General features: G+C 36.6%; 2 long non-coding RNA genes, 2 other non-coding genes and 1 pseudogene across 4 annotated transcripts; 1 reads left to right on the forward strand and 4 right to left on the reverse strand.

Annotated features, from left to right (window-relative positions):
* Positions 1 to 5,149: 5,149 nt before the first annotated feature.
* Positions 5,150 to 6,422, reverse strand: LOC131702180 (uncharacterized). Its single transcript, XR_009309333.1, has 3 exons — positions 6,273 to 6,422; positions 5,956 to 6,166; positions 5,150 to 5,695 (listed from the first exon to the last, which is right to left on the reverse strand). It is a non-coding gene; the product is annotated as an uncharacterized LOC131702180 (long non-coding RNA).
* Positions 6,423 to 6,606: 184 nt separating this feature from the next.
* On the reverse strand, positions 6,607 to 8,495 carry LOC117426456 (uncharacterized). Its single transcript, XR_009309334.1, has 3 exons — positions 7,376 to 8,495; positions 7,167 to 7,297; positions 6,607 to 7,045 (listed from the first exon to the last, which is right to left on the reverse strand). It is a non-coding gene; the product is annotated as an uncharacterized LOC117426456 (long non-coding RNA).
* Positions 8,496 to 15,480: 6,985 nt separating this feature from the next.
* On the reverse strand, positions 15,481 to 15,679 carry LOC117964538 (small nucleolar RNA U3; annotated as a pseudogene).
* Positions 15,680 to 21,409: 5,730 nt separating this feature from the next.
* Positions 21,410 to 21,482, forward strand: trnar-ccu (transfer RNA arginine (anticodon CCU)). Its single transcript has one exon. It is a non-coding gene; the product is annotated as a tRNA-Arg (tRNA).
* Positions 21,483 to 22,009: 527 nt separating this feature from the next.
* Positions 22,010 to 22,091, reverse strand: trnal-cag (transfer RNA leucine (anticodon CAG)). Its single transcript has one exon. It is a non-coding gene; the product is annotated as a tRNA-Leu (tRNA).
* Positions 22,092 to 22,412: the final 321 nt, after the last annotated feature.

Genomic DNA, 22,412 nt, shown 5'->3' on the forward strand with positions numbered 1-22,412 from the left:
TTCAAGCAATTGTTCCAGAGTTAAAGTTAAGGAGCTACTTAGAAAGCAGAACTGATTTGAGGTTATCCATTTTGAGGCAAATCTTGCGAACTCACTACATAGAGAAGGATGCAACAGAACTGTATCATTCACTGACCTGCGCTGTTCAACAGCCGAAAGAGACACCAAATCAATTTCTTGTGCGTGTTATGGATTTGAGACAAAAAGTGCTTTTTGCTTCAGAAAGAGCCAAATGTGGACTGAGGTACAATTTTGAGCTTGTTCAAAACCAGTTCCTGCAAACAGTGATGACAGGCTTGCATGATGACAACTCAGATCTCAAACCATACTTGCAAGACTCAAACGTAGATGATGAGACCCTACTGGAGAAAATGAATATGGCGTACAGCATGGAGAAAGAGAAAACAGAAACTGACAGCAACTAAGCCAAGAACGGTGAGAGTCAATGCAGTGGATGATGACTGTGGAAGAGGGCAGGAAAGCCCCAACAGAGACAAATATTGTAAAGCACCACGAGAAAACACTTGGATGAACAAACTTAATTCTGGAATCAAAGAAATCTGTGAAGCACTACACAACCCGACTAATCAAGTTGCATCTCTGGCCCAGATTTCAAGAAAACAAGCTGTAAATGACACGGGCCAGCCATTGCAGAACCAGAGAGGGATGGTCCGACCAGCTGGAGGAAGGCGATGCTTTCGATGTGAACAAGTAAATCTTGAAGGCAGGTGTGAGCACTGTTACAAGTGTGGCAGCAGTGACCACTGGGCTGTAGGCTGCCGAAGTAAGAGGGAAGCAGTGACGACAGTGCAACAAGTTACTAGTGCTGAAGTGACAGTTGAAACAGATGAAGGTCTGTACTGTACCAATAGCTCTCTTTCAAGGAAGCAGAAGAAGACAGCAAAGCTGGTGAGGCAAATATGTTTAGTACAATGCTCATTAAGAGGAAATACTACATTGGTGTTGTGGGACACTGGATCACAGGTATCAATAGTGGGGCTTGATTGGAAAAACAAATACTTACCAGAAACTGAAATGAGACCTGTTGATGAGTTACTGGAAGGAGAAACCAAGCTAAAACTGACAGCTGCCAATGGTACAACCGTTCCATATGAAGGCTGGATAGAAGTTGACTTCAGTCTACCCACCAGCAGCAGCAGGAATAATGATAGACTCCTAGTTCCATTCCTCGTAAGTACCAGCTCACTGGAAAGGCAAATTCTGGGATTCAATGTAATTGAACAATTGGTGCTGAGCGGTCTATCAACAGACAAAGGAGCATCACTCACGCAGTGTGTGCAAACCTTGAGCTCAGCTTTAGAAGTGGGGACTAAGAAAGCCAGAACTCTTCTCAGTTTGCTGAAGAAACAAGAGGGCACATCTAATTCCTTACTAGTGAGACTGGGCCGACAAGACATTGTTATTCCTAAACGTAAAATTGTAGATGTGAAATGTGGGAGATTGAACAAGGCCTTCCAATTGAACAATCAAATGGTGCTTGAACCCAATGAAGAAACTCCCTGGCCTCAAGGGTTACAAGTCAAAGAACAACTTATCCAACTCTCAACAGAAAACCACTTGTGTGTGTGGTAGTGACCATAGAAAATACAACGGATAAGGACATCACTCTCCAAAATAGGATAGTGTTAGGTCGATTACACGCTATTGCTGTAGCCTATCCAGTAGAAGTCACCCCACCTGTTCAAAAACAAATGCCACCCCAGTCAAAGCCAATCGCATTCACTCAAGCTGAAGAGGAGCACTCCAGTGGAGAGCCAAAAGAGCTGTGGGACCCGCCAGTAGACCTCAGTCATCTTTCAGCAGCACAACAGCAGATTGTCAGAGAAATGTTGAGTAAAGAGTGCAAGGCCTTTGCTAAAGATGATTGGGACACTGGATGCATTCTGGACATGAACATGGAGATTACCCTTAACCCTTTGCGGTCCATTGTCGGACTGGGTCCGACATTGCAATTATTCCTCACAGGTCCTTTGTCAGACTGGGTCCGACATCATTATAGCAACGCAATAAACAGGTGTTTAGTCGTTTTTTGTCCGGAAAAAGCCGAGAAAACCATTCAATTGCCGAGTGGGAGCGATAGGAGCCGAGACAAGTCGAAAAAAAAAAAAATGCGTCTCTCATGAATAGTCATACATGGTATCAGGTATCAGATAACGGGGGAGGTCGTAAGTAAACAAGTTGGCTGACTGAATCAGCGCACAGAAAACACGGACATTTGCAGAGCTTTTTTGAGATGTTATAGTAATAAAATAATGACTTGGATCGCATTATTGAAGAGTTTGGTGATAAAACGAGTGATCCAGAGATGATTGATCGGTATGTACAACTATTATTATTATTATTTATTTCTTACATAGGTGAACGCTATAGCAAACGAAAGGGTGGGGCGGGGCTGGAGATGCCTAGTGAGTGCTTTGTTGATATGCAGGGCCATTTAAACCCGTTTGACTATGAAAAAAAAATACTTTTAACCCTTTGCAGTCCATTTATTAATCGCGCGTCAGGCACGCCAGGTCTAATTAATTTTCACACGCACAGTTAATTTTATACGCGCTGTTTAAAAGTATTTTTTTCACAGTCAAACGGGTTTAAATGGCCCTGCATATCAACAAAGCACTCACTAGGCATCTCCAGCCCCGCCCCACCCTTTCGTTTGCTATAGCGATCAACTATGTAAGAAATAAATAATAATAATAATAATAGTCGTACATACCGATCGATCATCTCCGGATCACTCGTTTTATCACCAAACTCCTCAATAATGCGATCCAAGTCATTATTTTATTACTATGACATCTGAAAAAAGCTCTGCAAATGTCCATGATAGTCTCAGTGCGCTGACGCACTCAGCCAGCTTGTTTACTATGAACGCCCCATTATCTGATACCTGATACAATGTATGACTATTCATGAGATACGCCTTTTTTTTTCCGACTTGTCTCGGCTCCTGTCGCTCCCACTCGGCAATTGAATGGTTTTCTCGGCTTTTTCCGGAGAAAAAACGACTAAACACCCATTTATTGCGTTGCTATAATGATGTCGGACCCAGTCCGACAATGGACCGCAAAGGGTTAAAAAAAAAATGTTTTGACAACATTTTTATTTTCTTAGTAGGGGAGGGTGTTGAGCCCTAGAAAATGCTAGGAATAAAAATATGAATGTTGATCATTAGTTTGTAAGGAGCACTGTACCTTTAAGACATAGACGGTTTTGAACGTAGAGAGGTTGAAGGTCACAGCGTGAAAAACGAACGAAAAAAAGAAGTGTGCGCATGTGATAACAGTGAATGGCTACATATGGGAAAAATAAGAAAATACAACTAAAAATGCCAGATCTGTGAGCAGAAAAAAACTGAGTTGTATGTACAAAAGAATTGATACGCCTTACTTTGTTAAAAACTGATTCGGACCGTGGCTTATTAAAGTTGCAAAAAGAAGATGAAAGCGGACTGCTGCGTGTTTCTTTTTAAGGGTGCAACACTAATACATGTTTAAAGATCAGGAATCTGAAACATTACTGGTTGTACTTCATATCGTACCGGTTCATTTTCTAAAGAATGTTCATTTTGGCACCATTACAAATGCTGTGGTTTCTTTAAAGAAGAAAAGTCATGACCCATACGGGGATCGAACCAGCGACCTTGGCATTTTTAGCACCACGCGCTAACCGGCCACACACACAAAGCTGCTTACTAAAACCTGAGTAAAACAAGTCCTGCAGACATTATGATTACCAAGCTGTTATAAACTCAACAATAACACATTCAAATCATTGGAAAGGCATAATTAGAGGTCTCATCTTTATGAGGCAGTTTAGCAGTGTGAAGAAAGTGGCGAGGTGCGGGCTTGCGGTGACTTTCTCTCATTTAAAAAGCTGTGATTTGAATACTAAAAAGAAAAACATGTAAAATTACCAAGCATTCGGTGGACGTTTTAGAAATAAATTAACAAGAAGATTTGTCAGAAGTTGGATTCGAACCCACACCTCCATAAAGACTGCGATCTGAACGCAGTGCCTTAGACCGCTGGGCCATCCTGACTTAGACCGATGACTTTGCACAACACTGCAGCACACTGCTGAACCTCCAATGTCTGACGCTGCAGTAAATCATCTGGCGTGTGCGTGTACTTCCCACATGGAAAAAACTATATGCTGCATATAAGTTTAATATAGTAGTTTTATATATGTATCAATATATGATGTTTATATGCCTCAAAATACAATTATGGCCACTTTCATATATGTTAACATATATGAAATTAGATAGTTTGATATATGTTTCTTATATTATATATATATATATATATATATATATATATATATATATATATATATATATATATATATATATATATATATATATATGCTTTTTATATGAGCCATATAAAGAACGTATATCATATTATGTAAAATTGGATATGTTACATACATGTCATATATGCAACACATACTAAACAATGGTTGTTTGTATATACACTTTATATTGTTCATATATGAATTTAATATTACACATATGAAACATGAAATTTAAGTTTGTATATGAATCTCTACATTGGTTGTCTATAAAAATATCAGTATATAATTAAATAGCATATATATACATTTTTGCAACAACACTATATGTGCACTGTATATTACAAAATAGTTGCTGTACTGACTGTTAAAAAGGGATAGAAGGCAATATTTTACTGGAAATTGCTTTTATTTCAAAGTTTTACAACTGCAAATTAAAAAACACAATTAAAATAACATTTATACTGAAGTGTTTTTAAGTAATCACATATTATTCCCCATTATACAGTTGTGGACAATAACTGGCACACCCTTATTGCAAATAATGTGGGGATAGCAATCTGACTAACAAAATGAGAATCAACAAAAGGATAAGCATATTAAACAAAGTGACATTATGACAAAAGTATATTTTTTGAAAACTTGTCATATACACATTTGTTTCATTCATAATAAGAAAACAATATATTAGTCAATTTGCACAATTTGCTCTTAAGTCTGTAAATATATCTACATCATTTCGAGATATCTTAAAATGCAATGTGATATATCTCTAAATGATAATTTGGCTTGCCATACTCAGAGATGTGATCCTGCATGTTATAAAAGTCTAATGGTGCGTTTACACTGGCTGTTTTTAGGACAACTTAGGGCCATCTCTAAATGGCTTCTCTTCCAATAGTGGTAGACTCAAAATAGTAAGGTTTGATAAAAATAAAAAAAGTAATATTCCAAGAACAACAACAAGCAACCTAACATGACAAAAACATATAATCATGTTGGAAAAGCTTATACAAAATAGCCAAGTTAAACAATGGTGTACATTATACCACATATTATTTTTTGTGTGTGTGCAAATAACAGATTGAAATTATTTATCAAACATGTTATACACAAACTCCTTATACCTTACATGCCATTTGCAAAACACAAATAGGAACTGTAACATGTAATGAGAAATGGAAGAACTGGAATTATTTGGATTCCTATTAAATCAAGGCTACATTATGACATACTCATTCAGTGCTCACATCTCCCTCACTTTGAGTCCATGTATGCTGTAGTTTTTGTTTACTTTTATTGCGAAGTTCAGCCAACTTGCCATTGATTGCTGAGCCAATAACAGCCTGTGGGGTATTATGCCACTTCTGCAAAGTTGCTCCTTAAAAAGAAAACATATCACAATTAAAACCCACAATTAATACATCAAATGTTACGTTTTTGTAGAAATCAATGTTTTAATAGGTTTTTTAAAAGACAATTATGAAATAGCTAACATTGTAAAGAACATATTGTCCATAAATATCAATGCCACTAGTACAATATAGCAACCCATATTAGAGAGAAAGAAGCATTTTAATGTAGCAGACTCTAAAATGCCATTTATAAATATCAAAAAAAGATTAATGAACAAAATCTTACTGTAGATGGCATCAATCTTTGTTGCATCTAATGCAGGTCTGTGCTCTGTGGTGTCTTTGCTCCTCCCTCTCAAGTTACTTTTCAGCAAAACATCTAAAGGGAATAGATTCACAAGAAGAGTGCGCACAAATGATGTTGCTGTGTGTGAATTGTTGGCTAAAGCCCACACAAGTTTGTCACAGAACACCCCAGTACCTGGATATATTTCTACCTGTAAAAAATAAAATAGAGGTGATTTAGACCAAACTCAAAACTTTAAAGTTAGGAGTATCTTATTCCTATTCATAAATCAAAGAAATATCAGCATTGTTTTATACCTTGTCAAGAACCTGGGTTGGGTTTCCGGTCTTCATTGAATTTCCTGATTTTGGTGTAGTTGGAGGATCCACTTCTGGAGTTGATGAACGTCTGATATTGTTCATGGATCTATGCAAAATCTCTTTTATTTCGGTCAAAAACATAGGCATTTCTTTAAAAAACACACACACACACAAATATTATACAGAAGCTTTAGCAGAATGGACATACAACTGTACAGTTTAAAGTAGGAAATATAAAGGACATAAATACTCTTAATATAAAAATTAGATAATGTTTTAATCTGATTTTTTTTTTTGCGACAGTGCCTATACCTCAATTGTTTGAGTAATCTTACCTTAAGACATTTCAGTGTTTTATTTCGAGAAAAAAATGTTTTACCTTTTCAAGATAATAAGAATTTGTAAACTTTAAAAACTGAAAATATCACACAATCCAAAACAGCATAGTTGATAACGAACTCTGCAAACTTCCTTTCTAAAATCCTACATCAAACTACAGAAAAAGAAAATTGAGAAAGGTATTTTTGAACACAGAACCAAAACACACAGCAGACACCCAATCGCTGCTATAATACAAAATGTTTTAACATGCCTTTGAAGAGCATTTCCTTAAGATTTTGATTCTCTTCCTTAAGATCCTGATTTTCTTTCTGGAGCTGTACACTCTTCAAATGGTCTTCTTCAACATCTCGTGTTTCAGCAGTGGAACCTGACTTGTGTTTCTGTAAGCACTGTTTTGCCATGCTGGTCTCTGAAGATGTTTTCTTAACCTACATAAATAAATAACTTTTAAAATGTTTTGATATTAAATCCACCCAGAAAACTTGTGTTTAAACAAATCTCGATACGATTACACACTTAAATTACATAGGGGCAGGGGCTACTGCTTACCGGTTCTGTATCAGAACCATCTGAAGAAGACTCATATCTCTTAGGCATTTTAAGCGGCCTCTTCAGGCGTTTCCCCAGATCCTTCTTTTCAACGCACTCCTGCATCTTCTTTGCAATGGCGAATCTATTATCTAATAAAACAAATTAATAAATGTACCCTTTCTTTTCAACAACACCACAAAAAAACGTAAACTTGGTATTTTACTTACTATGAACAAAAAGAACAGCGCCCGCGTACATAGGCCATCCCTGTTTCTGTTTTTTACCTTGGCGCCATTCTACGATCGCTTCAGCTTGGCCTTCGGATTTCCATCCTCGTCAAAATCTTCATCATTGTAATTGTGAACAGCATCCGTACTGACTTCGCTGAATTTGCCTTTATCAGCTCCAGCTTTCCACTGAACCAAGGCAAACCTCCTCATTCTGACACACTTCAGCACAACGAAAATACAGTAAAAGAAAATATAACCATTATCGCCAAAACACAGCTTTTCATATACAGTACCACCGGTACGTTATACCAAAGTATTCAACAACAATTTAGCATCAGAGTCAAGTAATGCTGTGCAATATTATCATTGTATAGTGTATTTTGGTATTGTTTTTAAAACAATGTGATGGATAAGCAAATACATATATCTCCACATTATTACCGTATGCCACCACTGAGTGACAAAGAATAGGCCTGCGTTCAGCAAAACTTAATTGCCTTTAATTTTAGGGGATTTTTTGCACTCGAATTTTCTGTCACTTTGAAAATGTTAAAAATTAATTATGCACGTCCTTCCATGCCTGTCACAATAATATTAATATGTGTTTTATGTACATGTCATGTACTGTACTTACGTGTTACCAAACGTAAAGTTCCGTGACAGTGACACGACCATACGACCGCGAGCTGAAATTCTGAAATCAGTCTCCGCCCTGCTGCAATATTACGACTCAGTAATTGGCCAGCTACATGATTGACACGTAGTTACTCCAATAAACTATTTATATTAACTGATGGCGGGTTCGAAACAATCATCTTTTCTAGTCATTTTTCTGCTATTGCAATATTTTGTAAATGATTCGGCATTAAAAGAATAATAATAATAATATTTTTTTAAAAATGGAACGGCATCTAATGAAAAGGAAAAGGTACCTTTTACCACAAGAAGATGAGGATATTTCAGAAAACAAGCGTGTCCCTTCTCGAACAAAAACCTGTTGGAAAAAGTAAGTATGTTTCATAATGAAATATTGAGATAGTAAAGTAAATATACAATTAATATAATATTAACTGTTTATGCAGTCTGATTTTACAGTAAAACAATGGAATATTTTCAAACAATGTGCGAGGAACAGACTAATCAATAAATCGAAGACGAAAAGTTTTGTAAAATTTATTTCGGTAATCTGTTGCTTTGCAGAACACAGTATGGAATTCATTAAATACATTTGAAAGTAATCAGTGATATAATTCTGACGTATTTTCAAATTTTGCTAAACATATCTTTTTCACAAATGTTAAATTGCAAACGAGGGTTACCATTAGTTTTATAAAATACGTTTACAGTTATTTTTCCAAAGTGTTTATTTTTTTCATTATTAGACTACAGATGGTTGTGTGTTAGAAAGTGCAAACTCTTATCTTCAGCAGGTATGTACAGTATTTCAAATAATACAGACTAATATCCTGGACTTTTTGTTTTGTTTTAAGCTTTGGGATCTGGTCTTGATACATTTATTTTGATCGTTTTTATTTTATTTTTATGTAACAGTGTAAATACGCACACATCCTTGCCATAAATATGTCTTACATTATGTAATATGGTTAAACACAATAATGTATGTTAATTCAACAGAACGAAATGCAATCGGATCAGTCTCTGTTCAGTGATTCAACAGCATTTCAGACGGAACATGTAAATGAGGTATGCAGAAGTGCATGTGTTTTCTCAACACTATATATGTGTGAGTTAGGTAAATATGTATGTGTATATATCTATACCTATGTATGTTTTTCAGTGTGGACTTAAGCCTAGAGATAGAGAGATATACTTACATGTAACGTTTGTTTGTGTCTGTATGTGTTTTAAATAATAATAGTACATTTCATTTATTGCCACAGGTTGAAAATGAAAACACAGAACATGTAGGTGACTCTTCCTTGCAAATGACAGAAGAAAAGAGTCGTCTTGCGATACTATCTTTTGTTCTGAGACATGGATTAACACACGTTGCTGTAAATGATTTGCTAAAGCTTATTCAAATGCATTGTGAAGATAAATCATCAGTGCCATCAACCAAATACTTTTTTGAGAAGCCTTTGCTTGAATTTGTTGATGTGCTTCAGTTTCATCATTATTGTATTCACTGTGATCAATATCTAGGTGTGCTTGATTCATCACGGAAAACAACTACCTGTAGTTTTTGTTCAGCACCTGTTAATATGTGTGAAAATATGAAAAATGGATATTTTTTTATATATGTACCTTTGGAAAGTCAACTAAGAGATATTTTAGAAAACCACGGAGTTCATAGTGTGTGTTTTGAACCTAAAATACCGAATAACACAATAACGGATTTTGATGATGGTGACTTGTATAAAGCATTTAGAGGTACATCCCCTAATGACGACATGCTTACACTTACATTTAACTGTGATGGTGTCCTGGTATTCAAATCGTCTAAATTCAACATGTGGCCAATACTGTGTTCTGTCAATGAACTGCCACCTAATATAAGAAGCAAACATGTGCTTCTATGTGGCTTGTGGTTTGGTATGGAAAAACCTAAAATGTATTCATTTCTAGAACCCTTTGTCAATGAATGCATACAGCTTTCAAAGACAGGGTTAAACTGGCAAGATCCAAAGGATGATTCTTTGAAAAACATAAAGGTTTATACATTATGTGGTGTGTGTGATTCTGTGGCAAAACCGCTGGTTCAGAATTTTAAGCAGTTTAATGGAAAATATGGATGTAGTTTATGTAGTTAAAAAGGGTGTGGAACTGTGAGAGTTTATCCTCATACATCTGAAATTCCTGAAGAAAGAGAGCACACTACAACTGTGGCATTGAGTGAAATAGCAGTTAGAGAAGGTACAGACATCCTCGGAGTAAAAGGGCCCTCTCCCCTTATATATATGCCCAAATTTGGTTTAATTCATGGCATGGTACCAGATTATATGCTCTGTGTACTTTTAGGTGTATGCTGTCAGTTAGCAACGTTATGGTTTGAATCCAAATACCACAGTCAACCATGGTATATTGGTAATTGCATGAGGGAAGTTGACAAATTTTTACTATCTATTCAGCCTCCAAGTTCAATATCAAGAACACCATGCTCCATCACATTACGTAAATATTGGAAAGCACACGAGTGGCAAACATGGCTGTTATACTACAGCTTACCTTTACTGAAAGATACGTTACCCACTGCCTATTACTCTCATTGGGCACTGCTAGTGGGGGGAATAAGTGTTTTGTTATCATCCAATTTAAGTAGAGAGGAAATAACACATGCAAATGAAGCACTTGTTTACTTTGTTGCTTGTGTAGAAGACCTTTATGGTAAAGAGCACATGAGCTTTAATATACATATGCTTCTGCATCTGGCGAAATCTGTGACAAATTGGGGCCCTCTTTGGTGCCATTCAGCCTTTGTATTTGAAAATTGTAATGGTAAATTGTTAGATTTGGTAAAAAAAACAAAAACAGTAAAGCCGTGCCTTTGCAAGTGTGCAAAAACGTTTTTAATGTTGAGAGCTTTGCCGCAGATTGCAAAGCCACACTTGTGGACTGCTTCAGCTGAATTCCAGCTGTTCTTTTTAAGAATGACATCCACAGATCACCATATCCATAGTGTTGACAAATACAATGGTGTCACAGCACTTGGTGCACCTAAAATTAGAATAATTTCTGAAAAACTCTATATTTGTCTGCACACTGCTTTAAGCACTGTTGACAGCATTACAATGGTTAAGTATTAAGAAAGAATTGTTGTAAATGAGGAAGTGATTCACTCCCAGAAATATACTCGATCTGTAAAAATAAATAATTGCATTGTAATGCTAAAGGATAAAAGTGCGTTCAAGATTTCAATTTTTATAGCATTGATGACTGACAAGGGACAAGAACAATGTTATGCAATTGGTAGACATGGACCTTGTACAAATCAAACACTCGTCAAAAGAACCACAGTCAAGACTACTCTGAGTTACATGAAAATGCATGGTAATCACATGTAGAAAATCAAATGACATTTTGTGTCAAATGATTAAAATATATGATTCCAAGTAAGAAAAAGATACAAATGCAAATACTGTACCAATTACAGATGTAATAATTGGTGATACATGTGTGGACTATGCTGGACAGATCATGTTATATAGAACATTGATCTTCAATTTCTGTCTGTGTTTTGTCCCAATAACCCATTTTCTTGACAATTTATCTTTCAGTCAAGAATTTACATCTCAAAGTATAAGTAGCAGCATGTGTTTTAAGGCTGATTTGCTTACCGTTGACCATTCTGACCATAAAGACTACAATCAGCACCCTCTTTCAGGTGTGACTCTTGTGAGAATCAGAAGGAACTGCTGCAGCTGCTTATACACCGCTCTGTAATATGTGGCATAATATGATTGTGTATTTTTTATTGAACAGGTGCATTGTGGATAGTTCCAGGTTTGTTTTACAAGGTTGCTTACCATAACTATTTTGATGAAAGCAAAATGTAAAAACATGTTTTTACATTTAGGTAATAAATGTAATATAACTTTCAACTTGTTCTAATTCTCCCATCATCTGTCTTAGTGTCTGTGTAAAGGAATGTTTGTTGTGTAAAAAAAGACATTTTAAACTGGGTTAAATTCAAAGTTCTCAAGGTTGTCAAGGTTTTCCAACACCCCCCCCCCCCCCCCTCCCCCCCAAACATACTGTGGAATTATTTTAGTCAGGATTCTAAACATTGAGTTCAGATAAAAATTGCTATACTGTATGTGCAGTTTTACAGAGTCCATACCATATTTTTAATTGTTATAGCATGTTAAAATTCTTAAATATTTTGGGTGGTATAATAATGTATTGTACAAAACATAAAAAAGTGTATGTGTATTGTAAATTTCCACAACATTACTTTTAATTCAAGGTGTTTATTTTATAATAAACTGGCTTTTGTCTCATTTGTCTGAAAGTAAACAAAGATGTTGTTCCATAAATGAAATCTATCTATATCAATGTATCTGTCTATCTGACTATCATTACATCTATTGTTTCAGGTGACAAACATACTAGTTACATCTAAGTAGTTTTGTATTTCCTTTAAAATATAATTCTTACCATTTAAAGAAGCAATTTCATTTTAGTATTGGTTATAATTTAAAAGACTTTCACATATGATCATGTCATATTTTATGTATCAATATTTGTAGTGCCAAATTGAATCCCTATACTATGCATGCAATGTGAATTTTGTCCATGCTAACTTGTAGCACTAGCTACATGAATGCAGCAGAAGTAATTTTCTGCCTGCTGCTCTTAATTGAGTATCAGAATACCAGGCCAGGTTAAGTTAATTGTCTATTAAATTGCTAAATAAGTAATTTTGTCCTTGTTTCTAAAGTGGGCTTTTCAGATTCATAAGGTAACTTAGGTGAAGCTATATCAATTTACTGTCAGTTTTTGGTAAGGGGTTTATCTCTGCACTGGTCTCTCTTGTTTTAACTGAATGATCTTTTCCTAAATTTCCACATGGAAGTTCTAATTAGAGTCAGGTGTTGCTAATTGCCTTGGCAAAGGGCTTATTGAGCTTGATTTATCATTGTCTAAGTATCTTAATTGGGAACCCTTTAAATATGGCTATTACTTCCTGGGCAGGGGGTGGTTCCTTTTCTGGGTGATTCTTTTTTGGGTGTGGTGTGGTGTGGTGTGGTGTGGTGTGGTGTGGTGTGGTGTGGTGTGGTGTGGTGTGGTTGCAGAGGCAGAGGCAGAGGCAGAGGCAGAGGCAGAGGCAGAGGCAGAGTGTTTGGAGGAAAGAGCAGAGTTTTTTGAAGAAGGTTACTGTCTATAAAAGAGAGATCGGAAAGCAATGATCGGTTGGTTGTTAGAAACAGTGTATTTTTTTCTAATCTGCCATTTTTCAGTTGGAAAGTAACCAGTTATCAAATCTCCTGCCCAATGGAAACTATCTACATCATTCAAATTGTTTATTTTTTGTCCTAAGAGTAACAACAGTGACTAATCAATTTATTATCCAAATCATCACTTTTTGTCTCACTACCTGGTTGGAAACTCCAAGCTCGACAGGACCAAGGAAGAACTGGGTGAGATCCCCTGATGGGGAGGAATCTTATTTTCTGCTGCTGGATTATCTGTTTGGTTCTAACTGTTTGGGATTATTATCATTTTGTTTATTTATCAGGGTTTAACGAGCGCCTTGCATAGAAGTCTCATTTTGTTTATTTATCGGGGTTTAACGAGCACCTCGCATAGAAGTCTCATTTTGTTTATTTATCGGGGTTTAACGAGCACCTCGCATAGAAGTCTCATTTTGTTTATTTATCGGGGTTTAACGAGCACCTCGCATAGAAGTCTCTTTTTGTTTTTTTTTCTTTTTTGTTTTGTTTAAACTTTACTGGCTCAACCTGCATTCCCAATATGGACTTGATATAACAGCTTGGGACTTTTAAAGTATTGCTTGTGGTTGTTTCTTGGACATTATGTTTTTTTTCTATAAGGACTGCCTGATGGACTCTGTGAAACGCTTTAATCAACATGGGCATGTTAGGCTGTACATTTACTAAATGTTTGATCTGTCCTATGATTAGTATTAATGTGGTCTCTGCTGAACATTTGTGAATGGTCCAAATGCTGTCTGATTAAAACTCATGTACATCAAATGTTTTAAACCTCTGTTAACAAATAATATTCCACACATATTCAATAACATCTGCTATGTGAATTCTGGTGCTGTCTTATGATTTAATTTTCTTAATATTTTCTATGTCTGTCGCATAATCCTACTACTTTGGAGAGTTTATATTGTTCAGGGTAGTTTACTTGTAATTCCGTCACAAAATACTAGTTTATTGGACGTTGCTTAAGGATTGGGTTTGTTACAAACTTAACACACCAAATATATCAATTAAACAATAAGAAATGTTGTACCTGAATCAGAGTTCAGTTAAATGCGCAGACATACAAAATTTTATAGGTATCTTATATGTAGACATTTACCATATATGTGTCCTTTATATATCCCTGGCAATACACAAGTACAATATAAGCCTTATATGATACACATATGTTTTATAATAGCCATTCGGAAACTTGTATGAAATATATTTTTTCCATATGGGTTATTCTTTTTCTGGTTATATTAAGGAGGGCGACCTGTTTCGTCGCATTCTATATGGGATCGCAAGGACACTCCTCTTACAAAAAGAAAATATACGGCAAACAGAGCGATCGCTTCACGGTTAGAAACAAAATCAGAACAGTCTGTTAGCAAATGAGCTTCATTAAAAAACCACAAAGGCATTACATAAATATTACAGATATGTTTCGTAGACAAAACAGTTGTAACATAATTGAGTACATTTCTAAACAATCTGCAAATAACAAACATAATCTCAAAGAACTATAATTTATTTTCAGCTCTTATGAAAGACAAGTATGGTTGCGCATTATATCACATAAAACATGATAATCCTAGCTCTTCATTTAATCCCTCGGGTTGTACTGTATGGAGATAGAAGATCCATTTTGATTCACATTGTAATAGTTTTTGATCGAGATTATCACCTCCGAGTCTGAAATATTTTTTCGTATGCTGCGGTATTTCAGATCTGAAACGGAATGTTTGGCATCTACAAACTGTCTAGCTAGTGGTGAATGGATATCTTTTCTCCCAATTGAACTTTTATGCTCGCTCATTAATGCACAATCGTAAGTGTTTAGTAGTTTTTCCAAAATCTTGCAAATGGCAAGGACAAAAAATCAAATAAATGACGTGTTGAAGCACAAGTCATCACTTGTAAGACACTGTACTCTTTTTTCGTTGTATGGCTTGTAAAACGCAAACGCATTATCACAGGCGGCACAATTACGACATGGAAAAAAATCCAGTAGATTTGTCCAGTACACCTAGATCTCTCTAACATGTAAATGAGTCAGCCTTTAATAAACACTAATTGTTCATTTCTGTGTATATGACATTGTCTATACACAATACCTGTTATGTAAGCCTATTGGTATCAAACCAATTGCAATTAATGCGATCCATGTTTTCAGACAAGTTCGTCTTTTGTACCTTTTTTTATAAGATACCCACTCGGAACGTGTCCGCCAGCCCCCTAAGGAACACTGGAGCGGTCATCAATAACAGTGAGCAGTTAGCCAAAAACAACACTCGCTGTTTCCTTCACGCTCAAAAATGAACACTCGCTCTTCCTCGTGGATAGCGAGTCCAAACACTTTAGAAATGCATTTCGCTTGCTTTATATAAAAGTTTATTAGAAAAATCCATTACATAATCACATCACCAAAACATACATTTTACAAAAATAAATCTGTCATTGAATTAATTTTCCATTTTTTCATTGCATTGTTCCTTCCCAAGTTCTTAATATCCATCCATATATAATCTTTCACTCTACCAAAAACAATTTTACAAAAATCAATTTCTGTTGCTTGATTTTTTGTTTTATTATACAGATGCATGTTTCTCAACAACCACAAAGCTTCTTTGGCACTGTTGATGATCAGCCATGCCTTCTTCCAATTATCTGTTTTTAAACCCCCTCTTGGCCCATACATAATCACATTACATGTTAATTAATTTGTTTTGATAAATTTTTTCAGAAGCACTTTTAACCTCCCCCAACATCCTTTAGCAAACTTACAGTTACAAAAGACATGTTCCACCGATTCAGTTTCGTTACAATCAACTCTTACACATGTATCTGTCATTGCCATTTGTCTTTTGTACATAAGCTGCCGACAAGGTATATCCTTCTGAGTATTAGATAAGCCAGGATATCCTACATTTCTCCACACAACTGTTGACACGTCTGCACACTGAAAATTAACTTTGATTAATTTATCATTTGCCAGTTTCTTTTTCTGCAAATCTCTAGGTTTCCACTTTGCTTTTGGCCAATCCATCAGATCATATTCTAAAATAAACCGTGAAGCCTTCTTGTATACAAAAGGCATCGTCTAACTATAGGGCACTGTCAAATTGATATGAATTAAACCCATCCTACTTAAAAAAAAAAAAAAATGTCAAAAAAAAACCTGGCAAAGAAACTACATTTCTTATTCATCAGAAGAATTGTGTTAATTAGAAAACAGACAATTTGCATACAAATAAATGACATTAGGAAAACCTTTCCCTCCATTCTTCTCCAACATTAGTTTCCCTTTTTACCTTTTCCATTCTCCCTCCCCAAAAGAAAATAAACAGCTCCCTATTAATCGATTTGCAACATGCTCTATCCGGAGGAAAAACCTTTGCTACATATAAGAGCATTGACATAAACACCACTTTAATTATTCATTATTAATTTTACCTTCCATTGACAACTTTCTGGATTTCCAGAAAGTGATTGTCTTTCTCACTTTACCATCACCGTCACCCAATTCCTTACCCCACTCACATTTTTATCAAATCATGCTTAATTTTAATGTAATCATTCTTCAATTTTAACATTTTCTTGATTTCATCTCTCTCCTCCCACTCCCCCATACAAAAAGCCTCACTTTTCTCCATATTGATTTTCGAACCAGAAGCTTTCCCATACAAAACCATAATTTTCAAAGCTTCCTGAATAGAGTAGAAGACTTTACACATCAACGTCACATAATCCATGTATGCTAAGGCTTTAACCTCCTGATGATCAGAGCCAGGAGTTACCACCCCCTCAATCTGTGTATTCTTTCTAATTCGCAAAAGTGCAGGTTCTAAACAATAAATATATAACAGGGGTGACAAAGGGCACCCTTGTCTCACCCCTGACTTCACCTCAAAACCAGCAGACATAAATCCATTAACAATAACTTTACTACTGATGCCTCTGTACAGCATCTTCACCCATCTAATAAATCTTTGATCCAAACCCATGTACTCCTAAACTTTAAACATAAAACTATGATCAACACAATCATAGGCCTTTTCTTGGTCAAGATTAATTAAACATAAAGGTGAATCTCTCTCCTTTGAATAGATACATGCATCTCTAATCAATACTAAATTCTCAGCAATAGCTCTTCCTGGAACACCACATACTTGGTCAGGATCAATTTGCCGTTATATTTTGAAACCTAAACATTATCATGGACAAGATCTTAGTCACAATTGAGGAGACTAATAGGCCTCCAGTTATTCAGCTCCTCTTTTTCCCCTTTATTTTTAAATAGGAGAGTTATCAGCCCTTCACTCATAGAATTGCTCATTAGTCCACTGCTCAAACATTCATTGAAAACTTCTAATAAATCTTCTTTAATCAATTCCCAAAAGGTGCAATAAAATTCTATGGGCAACCCATCTGATCCAGGAGTCTTACCTGTTTTAAAAGAAAAGCATGCTTCTTTAATCTCATCCAAATTTATATCCCTCAACAAATCATTATTCTCTTCTAATGTTACCTTGGTTTCCAGACTTAAGAAACAAATCTTGTATTGCAGGATCTGTTTCTCTCTTTTCATAAAGAGATTCATAAAACTCCTCTGCAATTTAACATTTCATCTTTTTTCCTTTCAGAACTCCCCCATTCTCAGTTTAAGCCCTGTAGACAACTCTTCTTCCTAAACATTACTTTAAAGAAACTACTACAAGTCTCGTTTCCTTCCATGTACTTGACTCTAGCCCTAAACATAACCTTTTTTCCATTTCTAAAAACATCTTATACAGTTTCTCCTTAATATCTCGTATTTCCTCCTTAAATTAAACCCCTGACTCTGCAACCCATACAAGTTTTGTAATCTTTTTTGTAATTTAAAATATTTATTTTTCCTTTCCTCTGCCCTCCTCCTTCCTAGTGATATAAAATAGCCTTTTGTCCTACTCTTGATCATTTCCCACCATTCACACACCGAATCAAAACACACTTTCAACGCTGTATACCTTTTTTTAAAAGCCTTAAACAAATCCTGATTCTGTAACAATGCACAATTAAATTTCCAAGAACCTCTTCCATATTCAAAATTGTTAACCAGTTCAACACATACCACCAAACTCTTGTGGTCTGGAAAAAAAACAGTTTCCAATTCAAAATTTTTCACATTTAAAAACTGTGATACGAAACAAAAATCCTTTCTAGGAAAGGAGGACTGTGCTTTATTGAACCATGTAAAACCAGGGTCTAATGGGCAAAAGCATTTTGCTGCATCCTTCAAGTGAGCATCTTTCACTATTTAACAATTTGCCTGATTCATCTAAATTCCGCTTCCTTTTATCAGCAGGTAACAATCCACAATTAAAATCTCCCGCCACTATTGAAGTTTTGTTGCTCACTAAAAGCAATCTTAAGTGTTCAAAAATGTTCCCTCTCTGCACACGTTTGAGCCCCATAAAGATTCACTAAACAAATTTCTGTTTCATGATACTTTATATCAACTGCTAACAGACGCCCTGGAATTATATCAGAAACAGATTTAACTTCAATATGAGGGTTTTTAAACAGAATCCCCAACCCTGCAGCCTTTTCTACATTTGATCCCACCCAATAGATTTAAGGTAACCAAAAACACTCTCTTATCAGCACCTTTAATACCTCTAACATTTACAGAACATAATTTCAATATCATCATTGTATAAACAAGAAAGATAGAAAAAAATGCAAACTTAATCATTTGTTTGTCCCTTTTTCCCCTTTCTTTCTCTCCCACGTTATGCCACTGATAGTCTCCTCTTGTGTTCTCAATATTGTCCTTGTCTTTGATTATATTGTTATCAGCTCCTTTATCTTTGTCGTTGCCCGTGGCAGCCACCTTTCCATTGTTATCTGACTGTACAGCCTGTTCAGGCTTCCGTTTACCGGTCTGCTGTATAATCTCCATTTCATTATCGGCGTTATCCTCCTCTGCAGAGATATCGGGCTCATTTTAAGAAAACTCTGAGCTATACAGGTCCTCTTTAAGACTCCCGTTTTCATCCTGCTGTTCCTCTGTTCTCTCTTTGCTGGCTTCCTCCTCCCTTTCAACATCCTGCTGTTTTACTCTCTGTCCTATAACTATATTGGTATACAAATCTGGGCAAGTTTTGAAAACATGGCCCTCTTCCGCACACAGATTGCAGTGTTTCTCCTCATGGCAGAGAGCAGTTACATGCGGCCCTCCACAGTTCTTGCATTTAGTTACAGAACAACTCACAGCCAGGTGTCCCAGTTGTCCACAGTTACGACACAGCTTCGGCATCCCATTGTATACAACAAACCCACGAGCTGCCCCCAAAGTCACATTACTGGGAAGGTGACGCACCCCACCAATCCCCTCTGGATCCTTAAACCGTTGAATGAGCCACTGACGTGCTCCATTCCACACTTTGCGGCTAGATGAAGTAACTTTGCAGTATCTCTTAAGCCATGTTTCCACGTCATATTCATGAACAGACTCATTATAAAACTGTTTAGTCACAACTTTAATCTCCCGGTCAGACAGAGGTTCAACCAAAAAATGTTTCGGAGGAAGTTCATTCTTTCTCATTCTATATCGTTGTAAAAACTTTTCCATTTTTTCAGAATTGACAAAACTTACATCAAAGCTTGCTTCAGTTCCAGGTCTCTTGATCAAACAATGCAGGTCTTTTGGTGAAGTCTCCAACATTTTCTGGATAATCTTTCTACTGAAGTAGATTCTAGTTAGGTAATTCTCTTCAATTTTGCCGCACAATGTAAGACGAATTACATTGTGCCTCCGCACACCTGGTTGCATCGGCATAACCACAGCTCCTGAAGAAAGCCCCTCCAAATCCCGGCAGAAGACTTCCTCCGAAGCAGGAATGCTTTACACAATCTCTAGATATTTTATCAATTCTGTTGGGGGGGGGGGGGAAATACTGAAATGATCCCTGAAAGTATTGTTCTATGGGCAACTGGCCGACCGTCTCCCTCCAACTCTGAGTGACACCGGTAGCTGTGCCGGTGACAAACAGGAGCACTTTCATATAATGCAATTGCTGTAGCCCAGTGAGGTGTTACAATAACATTTCAAACTCATTCCAGTCTGCAGGCGGTTAAAAGCTTAATTGGGTTCAAGTTTCTCGTATGATTTAAAAGTACGAGCCAGTTGCCTCATTTGCATTGCCTGCCTTCCTCCTTTAAAGTGTAAAGTCCATCAAATGTGTGCGTAAAATCTGATGAATACGATTGCCATTTGACCATAAATATTTTAGTTATATGCATAGTGTTCTGTTGGGCTCCGAGGGTGTTATCTAATAAAACAACGTAATCGGTGAGCGCGTTTGGCTTCACCAAAACGTTGCGGTTTCAAGCCCACGCAGGGACGAGGCATTCTTTTCGTCAATTGCCTTTCTGTCAAGCCAGTAAACCTGTATATAATGAGAAACGTTCAACCACTCTGAAACCCCATAATAGAATCCAATGCCTTTGCAAATGTGTTTTGAAACTGTTCATTTTTCACCCAAATGCGGTTCTCAAATTGTTTTGCCTACTTTTTTATATTGCTGTTATTATTTTTTTCCAGAGTAAGACGAAAAGGCAAACATCCATGAAAAAGTTCAACACTGCTACAGCGCTTGAACTGTCTCAAACGTTTAGCTTTAAAACGTGTACATTGAAAGTCTAACATCTTTAACACAATCATCTGTGTTCCAGTAGCGGGTAATCCACATGGTGATCAATAAAGTGAATGCTGGCTTTGTTCACATATTAGCAAGACGTTTTCAGGATTCACACATATTCTGAACAAGCACTCTAGAATATGGTAATGAAAGGACAGGAAAATAACAGGTTTATTGGCTCTGGTCTTGTATCGTCACCCTGACTACTGTCCGTAAGGAAGTGGCATTAATCCAAACGTAATTATGTAAGGTTACCAATGCGCAAATACGCAGCATATTAAAACTTCTTCACAATCTTAAATCTTCACACATGAATTTCAAATGCTTACCGATAAGTACGGCCCTTTCCCAATGTAACACACGGCTGTGTTTGAACACCGATGGCTTGGATATTTATTAAACCATGATACTATTGTTCCCACTTTAGTACTTCCAAATGGATGCTTCCCATGTCAGCCCTAGTGGCCTAATGGATAAGGCACTGGCCTCCTAAGCCAGGGATTGTGGGTTTGAGTCCCATCTGGGGTGGAGTGTTATAAAAATGAACATAATTATGTTATGTTTTATTGGCATGTGATATTTTGTAGGTCTTGTTATCTGCTAGGTCCGCTCACGCTAGCCACAACGTGTTTGAGTGCTGTGGCAGGAGCAATGAAGCAAGTCAGTTTTTCAGTTAAAATAACTATCTACTTTGTGTTTTGTGTATGGGTGGATCGAGCCCGCGACCTTGGCAGTATTAGCACCACGCTCTAACCAACTGAGCTAACCGGCCACACATGAAGTTTGTTATTAAAACCAGAGAAAAACAAGTCCTGCGGACATTATGATTCTACCAAGATATGTTAAACTCAACAATAACACATTCAAAGTATTGGAAAGGCATAATTAGAGGCCTCATCTTTATGAGGCAGTTTAACAGTGTGAAGAAAGTGGCGAGGTGCGGGCTTGCGGTGACTTTCTCTCATTTAAAAACCCGTGATTTGAATACTAACAAGAAAAAACAAGTAAAATTACCAAGCATTCGGTGGACGTTTTGGAAATAAATTAAGAAGAGTTGTCAAAAGTGGGATTCGAACCCACGCCTCCATGGAGACTGCGACCTGAACGCAGCGCCTTAGACCGCTCGGCCATCCTGACTTACCTCATTGACTTTGCACAACACTGCAGTACCCTGCTGAACCTCCAATGTCTGACGCTGCAGTAAATCACCTGGTGTTTCTATTAAGGAGGGCGACCTGTTTCGTCGCATTCTATATGGGATCACAAGGACACTCCTCTTACAGAAAGAAAATATACGGCAAACACAGCGATCGCTTCACGGTTAGAAACAAATCAGAACAGTGTTAGCAAATTAACTTCATGAAAAAAAAAACACAGGCATTACATAAATGTTACAGATATGTTTCGTAGACAAAGTTGGAACATAACTGAGTAGATTTCTAAACAATCCGCTAGTAA

The sequence above is a fragment of the Acipenser ruthenus genome, chromosome 29 (genome assembly GCF_902713425.1).
Source record: "Acipenser ruthenus chromosome 29, fAciRut3.2 maternal haplotype, whole genome shotgun sequence".
NCBI lineage: Eukaryota > Metazoa > Chordata > Actinopteri > Acipenseriformes > Acipenseridae > Acipenser > Acipenser ruthenus.